A 10,740-nucleotide genomic window follows, 5' to 3' on the forward strand; every position below is an offset into this window, starting at 1 on the left:
CCTCGTGTAGATGTAGACAGCGTTTTAAATCCGAAGGACTATTACTTCCACATCTGTTGGCATTTATTCAGTTGCTGTCTGAAGGACTCCCCGCACAAAATGTGCACAACTGCCAATATTCTCCTGAAACCTGCAAAATGAATGCTTTCTCCTGATATCATTAACACCCTGTCTCCTCTCCCCTCTACTACTATCCCCACCAACCTCAGACCTGATTCTGAATCACAAGCCACTTTACTTTCTGTTCAGCTGGGCTCCTAAGACCCTCTTTGATCATAAAGACAGGGCAAAGCAAAGCAGAAACATCCTTTTCTGAGACTCCATTAGCATAGAAAAGTGAGATAAACAATCTTTAATGCTTTCATTTAAAAAAAAAAATAGGTGATTCCACAGCATTATAATCAAAAGGAATAGGAAAAGTCGAGAATTCGATTAATTATCATTTAAAATTAAGTTATTTCAAAACCCTGGAAAGACTTTCTGTTTAAACATTCTGTGATGATTTTATTTAAATATATTGTATTCTCACCTTCTGAAATGACTGAATTCATTTTAAATAGGCATTAACTTTGAAGCCCAAAATGATGAAAAATTTTTTAACCAACTGGCCTGTCACGGCTAATCATACTCTCCTACCAAACACTTTCTACTCAACTCACAAGAATATAAGCTCTCAGTTCCAGGTACTATGGGACAGTTCTCAAATTCTGGCAAATCTCTCTTCCAATAAACAACATTTTTTTTCACAGTTTATCAGGATCCTCATTATGGATAAATGTCATGTAGAGGTAATGTCCTCTCCAGATGAGACCCACATAAATGAACCTCAAAAGTCCTTCAATTCATAGCAAAGCAATGGGATGATTTACTGATCCCCTGATTTGAGAAAAAGTGTGTCTGTGTGTGTGTGAGAGAGAGAGAGAGAGAAAGAGAGAAGGAGAGACAGGAAGAGATTGAGAGAGAGAAACTGATTTGGTCTTTGATATATTCATCCCCGAGTTTCTAGTGTTGTTACTGTACCATGGGTTTTGGATTCAGATATCACCGAAGTCGTGGCACCCAACATTAGACTTCATAGGAAATATTACAGAGCATAGCGATAAATGAATAATTATCTAATCATACGAACCATTCATTCATTCATTTGTCCATTCATTCATTCGATGACTAGAGAACACACTGAATGGCAGCCATTAGATATTGGGAACATAGAGTTGAGTGAGACAAAACCCCGGCTCTCAATGAATACTCCAGCAGTGGGACAAATGAACCCATTAAAAAATGTGGGGTGAGCCGTACAAAACAACAAAAATTGTATAGGGTACTATGAAAGGGAAGATAATGTTCTCAGAAAAGTTGATACTTGAGATAAGTTTTAAAGAATAATGAGGAGTGGGGCGCCTGGGTGGCTCAGTGGGTTAAAGCCTCTGCCTGCAGCTCAGGTCATGATCCCAGGGTCCTGGGATGGAGCCCCACATCAGGCTCTCTGCTCAGCAGGGGGCCTGCTTCCCCCTCTCTCTCTCTGCCTGCCTCTCTGCCTACTTGATCTCTGTCTGTCAAATAAATAAACAAAATCTTTAAAAAAAAAAAAAAAGAAGAAGAATGAGGAGTTAGTCAAACCAAGAGTGGGGGGTGGTGCGCAAGTGGATAAACCTGTGTCAATTCAGGAAATGAATGGATGAATGAATTTTTGGTACTTCTTGGTCAATGGATATCATACCCTCACCAACTAGAACTGGTGAGATAGATTCCTCCCCCCCAAAAGAGCTAAGCTGTGATCAGTTTTATATTTAAAAATAACCCAATAGAAAAAACACATTTGATTTACTTAAAGAATCAATGTTCCTCATTCCAAGAGGATAAATCTTTTTTTATCAGAAATCCAGTAACATTTTATCTATTGCTGCAACTGAATCATCTTCAACCAAGCTCAGGCTTTTCTGGAAAGCAAATGAGAAGTTGCACAATTTTTGAGGATACTGTATTGCTTTTTAAACATAGAATATTACATGTTTGAAAAGCATGAACTTAGGTTTGAATCCCAGCATCCCCACATAACAGCTGTGTGACTGAGCAAATTAACTTTTCTGAGACTCAGTTTCCTCATCTGGTTTATTAGTGGCAAGGATTTCTTCCCTATTTAATTTCTTCCCTATTTAATACAGCTGTTGGGAGAATTAAATTAAATAGTGTCTATAAAGTACTGATAGAGTATTTGGCACTAATGCATGTTAATTCTGTTTCCTTTCCCTTTCTTTAAGAATGGGGGTTCTGAACAGGGAAAACAAGATAGGCATAATTCATCATTTTGAAAGTACTGCCCATGTTCAGGCGACACTGGTATTTCCTAGTTGGTCTCATGTAAGTCAGCCAAGCCTGACTCAGTCTGACCATGTTCCCTTTCACTAGCTGGGAAAAAAAAATAATAATATTTAGTTATGGATCTTGGATACCAAGAGAGAGCTAGCACTCACCATTTCATTTACACAATGGAGAGACACCTGCAGTGTAGCTTGTAGAACAGAATAGAATTGTTATAAAAAAAATATCTCCCATGGCAGCAAAGACACTTACAGTTAATGAACTAATAAATATTGTCAAGTGACCTTTCCCTTGCCAAGTATTAAATCGTAAAGAGAGGGGGAAGAGAAGGATTAGAACTATTTGCTACAGAGTTCAAATTCTGGGCTTCTTCTAGCTAACTTTTATTACTATTGACCATATTTTAGCCTTGTCAGGCCTCTAATTCCCCATATTTCTGGACACTGCAAGTTCTCTAGAGCAGAGACCCATTTCTTATAGGCCAGTGTCTGGCAGAAAGCAAAATGTTCTTTCTCATGTCAGCAATGGGCCTCTGCATGTTTGCTTCTCTTTCTGTTGACAGAGTAAAGGAGGGAGATTGGTCTTGTTGGCTACAAAATTAGCCATTTTCAGTCTCATTTCTCTCCAGAAACTGTTATGAACACTTGTTCTCAGTATCTGCTTAAAGGTACATAGATTTAGAAGTTCTAATCCTAATACTTCATTCTAAATACCAGAGCTATTCCAATTTTCTTTTTTTTTTTTAACTTTTTGTACCACAATTTTATTTATGTGTGTTAAATACATACAGAAAACAACATCACATATCGTTTGGTAATATTAAAGAACATATATGAAGCAAGCTGTAGTGAGTGCTTAGGAAAGAGCACAGGAACAAGAGAGGTGAGTGGAGATAGAAAGGGGGAGAATGTGTATTTCTTTATGTAGGTTGGAGATGACCAAGGGCAATGAGCTGATGAGTGTGATTAAATCAACTCCCTGCACCTACAGTCCAAAATCATAAGTAATGTTTTAAACGTTACTGAGGGATAATGACAAATACGGCAACCATCACATATTCTATAACCAAGTGGCTGATTATACTACGTGTTCTGGTTCTATCAGAGGAAACATTTATTTTCATGATACTATTTTCTATCAGGCATGCACAGAGATTTCAATGTTTTTGTTTAGAACTGAAACATTATGGAGATAGCCAGTTTCTGGAATTTGAAGTTAGGAACAAAATGCAGTCACTCATTTCAAACTAGACTAATGTGGACCAACTATCCTTTCTCACCAATTCTTTTTTAACCTGACTGATTCTACAACTCTCACAATTCCTTCAGTTTCTAAAGACCGCTAATGTGATAGTTTAAAAGGTATTCTCAGATTCTTATATATGCCTTCCTTCAAAAAGTAGAGCCAAATTCCCCTCACCTTGAATATGGGATGGCTTTAGTGCTTTCCAATTAATAGAATGTGATGAAAATGATAGTGTTAGACTTCCAAGATTACGCCATAAAAGGCACTGTGAATTCTTTTTTCTTTCTCTCTCTCTCTCTCTCACACTTTCTATTGAGAAAAATCAGTGTCATGTTGTAACTCATGGAGAGACTGTCCCCACCCCCAGCAAGGAATGTAGGTCTCTGGCCTAGAGCCATTGAGGCAGCCATCTTGGAAGTGGCTTCTCCAGCCCTAGTCAAGCCTTCACATGACATTAGTCCTGACTGACACTGTGTCTGCCTCCTCCTGATAGGCCATGATCCAAAGTTACCTGGCTAAGCTGCTCCTGAATTTCGGATACACAGAAACTGTGTGATAATATACTCTCTTATTAAGCCACGAAATTTTTGGCTAATATATTATGCAGCAAACAGTGACTACTAGAGGTAGATTGTAAGATGTGTTCCTATAGCTTTTCTGAGGCATATGAGTTCATTAGCTGTCAGACATTATTTTGATTCCTCTCTGCATATTTATGAATTTCAGAATCAGTTTGCTTTGAACACTTTAATTTTCCCCAAAGAAATGATGAGTTTTCCTTTATTCTTCCTAGAGTGATTTCAATGTCGATCCCTAAAAAAATAGCAAAAAGGACATTGTATATGTGGGTTCTAGCCTTCACAAATCATCTCTGGGAAAAGGTGCAGTCCCAGAGCAGAGTGTGATCCCTGAGCACACCTGCTGTTCTACCCTTGTTTACCCTCAGTCTCCTCTTCCTTTGGGACCTCCCTTTGAGCTATGCCTCTCAACTGTCAGGTCCTCCCCATGAGAAAAAGACAAGCTGGATGGGAGTGCTTGCTGCAGGGAAGATGCACCTGTGAGATGGTTGGGTTGGGGGCCAGAAACAAGAAGCTTAAGAAAATGAACTGTTGCTCTAGAATGGAGAAATGAAAACTAGTCAAAGGGGCCTGGCCACATGCAAAAGAGGGATTGAAACCTGCCTTCTCTTTGAAATGTCAGCTTATGATTTGGCTAATGGGGAAAGAGCAGTGAGAAGTCCAGTGGCCTCAAGATGTCCTGAGTCTCCAATTCCTCTTTCTTGAAAAGATCCTGTTTCTTCTCGTCTTGGTGAAATCAGACTCCTGGCTTTCCTCCTACCTAAGTTTCTGAACCTTTACTGTCTCTTCCTCCACTGATGGATTTTTACATTTTGGAATGCCTTGGGTTTCATCTTGGACCTTCTTCTTTTTCTATGCATTCACCTTAGGAGACATCATCTTGACCCACGGCTTGAAATAAATCTATATGGCAATGACAACAGACTGATGTCTTTGGACTCTCCTCTAGATTCCAGATATATCCTTCATATCTTGTCTTGGTTGTCTAAAAAGAAACTCACCCCACAACAATTCCCACCTCACAACAAATTGGTTGTTTTATCAACTACCCAAACCCCAAATCTGGAAGTTCTCCTTCATCCTCTCCTTCTCATAACTCCCACATTTAACTCACCAGCAACTCCTATTTGAACTTCCTTCCAGATGTACCCTTTTCTCTCACCTTGACTGCTTCTTCTCTTCCTCTCAATGGTCCATTTCCTACATAACTAACCATAAGTATAAACAATGATTCAGGTGATATCTTCTGATTATTTTTTACTTACTCTGAGAACAAAATGCAAACCTTTCACCCTACTTTATGAAGCCCTGACCATCTATAATCTTTATGAAGCCACACAGTCCCTCCTTCCAAACACTCCCTTCTCTCCCTCAGACACATCAGACACCTTCTTATCTTTGGATTTTCATACTTGCTATGACCTGCGCTCAAATTCTCTGCTTCCTGATCATTGCATGTTGTGCTCCTTCTTGACATTTAGTCCTCGATTTTTCTACAACTTCCTCAGCTCAGTCATTCCCAGCCAACCCCCCAAAGTGGCCAGCCACCCTCTCACCATGTCACCAAATCCCAGCTGTTTGCATAGCTTCATCAAAAACATCCGGATTGGGGCGCCTGGGTGGCTCAGTGGTTAAACCTCTGCCTTCAGCTCAGGTCATGATCCCAGGGTCTGGGATCAAGCCCCATTATCAGGCTCTCTGCTCAGCGGGGAGCCTGCTTCCCTTCCTCTCTCTCTCTGCCTGTCTCTCTGCCTACTTGTGAACTCTCTCTGTCAAATAAATAAATAAATAATTTGTCAAATAAATAAATAAATAATCCTGATTGATTCTTTACCTGTTTATTTTTTGTAGTTTTTGTCTTCTTTTACTTGTATATGCCCTTCACCTAGAACAGTTCCTGGCACAAAGTAAGAGTTCAGTTAATATTCATAAAACACATTAGGCCTATTACTAACATGAAGCTCAATAATATTCCCCAATTCTCCCCACTATTAATTTTGTGGTGAAATTCTTTGATGGCTGGCAGTTAGCAGTTTGGAAATGAGCAAAGGTTTCTATCTGAGGTGGGTTTATTTCCTGAGGAAAATACAGTGCTTCATTTCCTGGAGGGCTTGATGGCAGGGCTGACCCAGCAGGATGCCATATGGTACACTGGAATCTACCTGCCATGACAACGGAGTTTATACCACTCCCTGGAATGAACAGGAAAATGACGAAAAGTCACTGGCTATAGAGGACTTGACATTTTACCTCAAAGCTCTAAGAGAAAAAAAGGCAGAACCATTGAAAAAGCATACATATTAACTGCCACACCTTCCCCGAGTAGCACTAATTTGAAAAGAAGGAAAAAAAAGTCTTCCAACATTTTTTTTAGAGCTGAACACTAGGTACGTTTGTTTTATGATGTACTCAGGTCGAGTTCCCACTAAGTGTACCTCCCAGAATCCATATGTGTGATGCATACATGCTAATCCCTGGAGGTTAAGCTAATAGCCACAGCAGAAAAGATAAACAAGCATGTTTCGTATTTATGGTTATGTTTACACTTTTAGCTTCCAGGCAACTTAATTATGTGATTTTAATGCATATGTCCTTGTTAGGAGCTCTCAGCACCTGACAACATTGACTCGGTCTAATGTCCTGGTTTTAAAGTACAGCATGTCAAGCAAAAAGAACAATTCAAATATTTCAGTCTGGTGGGTTTTTTTTTTTTTTAACTTATGAGAACGAGGTTCCAGAGAGCTTACATCACTTCTCCAAAGTTCTGTTATGTCCGCAGCTGAGACGAAGAGGAACACATGTTATAGAAATGTAAACACACTTTAACTTCCTCATTAACATATTAAAAGTGAAGCCCTAAACTCAAGCCAGTAATTTTGAAATGAGAAACATTCAGTTCAATTAACGGAGGGTCTTTCCCTACCTCATATATCAATTCCGTCTGTGACACAGAATTTGAACATATATTCGTGTCTACACGTATCTCACATATATTGTATCCTGCCTTTTTTTCCCTCTGACCTTGATTTTAAATTTAATAGTTACTACATTGTGATGCTAGCCAAGCTGTATTTTTCTTCTATGACTTAGTTTTCAATCTGAGAAAGAGCCAATAAGTGACTGTAAAACATTTAACAGACATAAGACTCACACGCAGTGATATTTTAATGTTAAGCTTTTCCAGGGATTGGTCAAAAGTTACAAATGGTAAACTATTTAAATGGCTTACATAACTTCCACCCATCTTTCTTTGTAGCCCAGTTCTCTAAGGAGCACTGACATTATATACAAAAACTATGAGCTATCACAATGATATAAAAAATGCCAAGTTGCTTTAGGCAGAAGTATTTCAACTATGTAGATGGCTGGAGAGATCAAAGGCCAAACACAAAGAGAATTTTTAAATACTACCCATACATTAAAGAACTTTAATTGCTTCATCTAATTTTTGAAGTTGTAAATGTTTATAAGTAGTTTCCTTGGCCTGCGAGAAAAGAGAAGGAAGGGAGAGGAAGGAAAAGAAGGTAGAACAAAAGGAAAAACTTAAAAAAAAAATTAGCTACCCTTCTTTGTGCAACAAAGCAATGAAAGAGACATCTTCAGAGAATGAAAAATAGAGACACCAATCTCGGAGCTGAGATGACCGCGCTATCTGGCCTCCAGAAGCTGGATGGTAAGATTGCCGCTGTGGGAGGCACCAGAATTTTTGTACGGAGCACCTGTCCTGCTGGAAACAGCAGTTAGGAGCCAGTCCTAAGCTGCATTTGCAGAGCAAGCTCAGTACTCTTACCTCCGATCGCATCATCACTTGCATGGCCCTGGGCCATCAATAAAATCAGGCAGATGAAAGCACCTGTCACACACGCACCTCACCCTTTAGATCTGCCCCTGCGGTTTGAATATACATGTACCCCCTTCCACACTTTTCATAACAGAGAGATGACAACTAGCACAGGAGCTAATGAGATGAAGAAACTGGAAAGGATTTGAGAAATCAGGTCTGTGATGAGAAGGTCACACAAGGAGCTGAACAAAATGTTGATCATGATTGGATCTGGTGATAGACGCATGCAGGTTTGATGATAGCGCTCTCACTCATTTATGTCTATTTGAAAACGTTCATAATGAAAAGTGAATGAGAGGGGGGGGGTAGAAAAGGTGACCGGAGGAGGAAGGGAAGCCTCGAGCCCTGCACAAGAGAAACCCTGGACGTCTCACCCTAAGCCAAGGCCAGAGAATGGCCACAGCAAAAGGACTTCGGGCTTTGCACTCTGCACTCATATGCCAAAGTAAACCAGGACCCACAAATTCTGACCCTACCTTTAACCTGGGCTTTCTCTTTCGCAGAAATTGTCTCACCTATGGCCTCAGCCCTTAGGAACAAGTTGCCCCTTCGGGCAGGTTGAGCAGTGAGGTCTGGATCTATCCAATGGCAGACAATCAGATGTGAAGTCAAAACGCCCCGTGCTTCGGTCCCCTGTCGACCTCCCCCGTGCCACCAGAAAGGCAAACCAGCGCACCTGCCTCCCGGCCACACAGCTTCATCCTAGACAAGTGGATGGAGTCGCATTTTATGGATTCTACTTGCAATCATTGTATAAAGTCTTTTGTTTCTTGAGAAGTCTTCACTAATCAGCAGGCCCAGCAAGGCATGTCAGCTCTTCAGATGTTAAGTTCGGAACGTGTTTAGAGGGAAAATTAAGGGAGCGTAACTATATAAGCAGGGCGAGTTAGCTCTTCATGGCAAACGGGTGCTGTTTTTCTCCCATTGACTAAGCACTTCTCTGGCCACAGGGCGGCTGAAAAACCACTGGAAATGTCAGCGACGGCCCTCAGAAATAATTTTACGTAAGGTCCAATCAATTCACCGAAAGGTTCCTAAGAAGCCTCTAGGTGTCACATACTGTGCTGTGTGCTGGAAATAAGATACAAATGATGCCAAGAAGGTCAAAGTCAAGTGGTAAGGTTAAGTAAGAAATCACCAATGGACACTATGGCACATTTCTAGGTGTTTACACAGAGAAATCACACGAGACAGAAAAGGCTAAGAATAGGACATGGCATTATGAGTTGAGTATTGAGGGATGACTAGTCTTGAGGGATGAGTTGAGTCTTAAGGGTTGACTACACTTGAGGATGACACCTGCTGACGGTGTGGGAAGGGATCGCACCGCCGGAAGAGGGAACAGAATGTACCAAGTCCTCAGACCGCAGGCAGTGAGGCAGTGTGTGACATGCACACACCACCCACTGGGGGGAGCAGTGCAGACACACATGTCTCTGTGCCTTCTACGTTCCTAAACTAGAGGTGAGGGGCAGACGCAAACAGGAATCCAGGGTGCGTGGAGGGACTCCCTGTAATGCCTGCTCAGGACTGCTAGGGAGGGTCTCGCCTGGACTCAGGCTGAGGGTCAGGAGGCAGAAAGGGCTCTTCTCCAGCCCTGGGCAAGAGCATCTCACCCAGAGGGAAACTTAAGCTCCACAAGATGAGGATTTAGGAGCAGAAGGAATAGGTAAAAGTGAGGTGAGCCTTGGGAACACTGTCAGCAAAGGAGAGCTCTGTCGGCCCTTCCTTGCCCATTTCATCGGATCCTCCCAGATCCCTTCTTTTCCTCAAATCTGCTTCTTGACCACCGTGTGCCCCCCCCACACGAGACCTCACAGGCAGCTTTAAGCCTAGATCACCTTTCCCAGAAATGGCTCTTACTCCAAAACTGAGTTTCTTCCCCCAAAAGGGTTCCATCACTCCAACTTCCAGGAACCTCCATCTGACTTTAGAGGAAAATGAGCAAAGTGAGTAGTAAGATTTGAATGATTACATTTCTCTCAAACATCTCTGGGGACTAATCTTTACTTTTCTTTTTTTCCTAATAGCACTGTTTAACTCAAATTATACTTGGTATTTCAGGCAGCTTGGAAGGGATGTTTTAGGGTGGGGATTCATTTCAGTGGTCCTCGGAGGCTCCAACCAGAACACAGGCTCCACTGCCCACAAATAAACTTGGCCCTGGGGGAAAAAAAGAGGAAACAGCTCTCCCACCTGAGAGAGGAGTCAGTCCCTCTGCTCTCTATCTTGGATCTAGTCCACCGGTTTATGGGGAGCCCTGGGCTGCCCTGGGCTAACTGGTGTCTCTCCAGGAAGGCTAAGAGCCTGTGGGAGACGGGAAGTGGGAGAGAGCTGCCCAAAGCAAGGGGAAGGCGGTTCTGGGACCCCGGGCTGCCCAGACTCATTTCCAGCCCCTGCCACCCAGCACATTCAGCTAAAGACCATGTGAACCCAGCGCCTTCCATCAGAGTGGCTTCCTTTCCTCTTTTCTCTGCTCCCAAACCTTGCTTCATCTCCTAGTTCCTTCCCGCAGATGAGCAGACATCCCACAGATGTCCGAGGGAACCCGCTCCAGACTCCAGCATCCCCTCCGCTGCCCACCGGCACAGCTCTTGCCCTCCCTGCAATTCTTAGAGACGTTTGCTCCAGCAAAATCCTAGCACGCCTTGCATCCACAGGTCCCTGTCAGAGCCACACCGAATCTTCTATCTTCTTCTGGGATGCAGCCCTAACAACCCTGTCTCTGGCTCCAGGCCCACCTCAGCTGGG

This window comes from Lutra lutra, chromosome 2, assembly GCF_902655055.1.
Source record: "Lutra lutra chromosome 2, mLutLut1.2, whole genome shotgun sequence".
Classification (NCBI taxonomy): domain Eukaryota; kingdom Metazoa; phylum Chordata; class Mammalia; order Carnivora; family Mustelidae; genus Lutra; species Lutra lutra.